This window comes from Bison bison, unplaced genomic scaffold (assembly GCF_000754665.1).
Source record: "Bison bison bison isolate TAMUID 2011002044 unplaced genomic scaffold, Bison_UMD1.0 scf7180017864238, whole genome shotgun sequence".
Taxonomy (NCBI): domain Eukaryota; kingdom Metazoa; phylum Chordata; class Mammalia; order Artiodactyla; family Bovidae; genus Bison; species Bison bison.
Window position 1 is genome coordinate 1,212,302 of NW_011494810.1, and position 707 is coordinate 1,213,008.

The 707-nt window shown below is 30.7% G+C and overlaps 1 protein-coding gene across 1 annotated transcript in view; it reads left to right on the top strand.

Moving 5' to 3' along the window:
* LOC104993398 (olfactory receptor 2M3-like) overlaps nt 1-707 on the top strand; it is a 6,098-nt gene that overhangs the window by 967 nt on the left and 4,424 nt on the right. The gene's annotated exons all lie outside the window — the stretch shown is intronic.

A 707-nucleotide genomic window follows, 5' to 3' on the forward strand; every position in this document is an offset into this window, starting at 1 on the left:
CATAAGAATGGTCTGATGTGATTTCTGTCTTTGTGGAAGAGAACTAATGATCAGAACAATAAGAGTGGTATGAATTTTGGTGCTTTCCTTTCCCCATTTTATTTCCTTTATCTTTTTCAAGTAGAAGTCAGAACCCCATTATCTCTTTATCTTTGATTGTTTGCAATTTGAATATGATATACTTAAAATTTAGAGGTTTTTTTTGTTTTGGAAAGTGTTTTTCATATTTCATTTTTTAGAGATATAAATGTCATTAGCACAGTACATTATTTTCAGGTGTACAACATAGTGATCTGATATTTGTGTTTATTGCAAAATAATCACCACAATAATCATAGCTAACATAGGACACCATGTAATCACAAAAATTTTTCCCCCTGATAAGAACTTTAAGATATACTTTCTTAACAACTTTCAAATATGCAATATGGTATAATATAATTAACTATAGTCAATGTTAACCACGCTGTACCTTACATCCCAAGACATATTTATTTTATAGTTGAAAGACTACGTTTTGACCCTCTTCATCCATTTTTCCAGCCCTTCAACTTTCACCTCTGACAACCACCAATCTATACACTGTATCTATGAATTTGATTTTGCTCTTTTTTAGATTCCACATATAAATGAGATAATAAAGTATTTGTCATTCACTGTCTGACTCATTTCATTTATCATAACGTCCTCAAGGTCCATCCATGTTC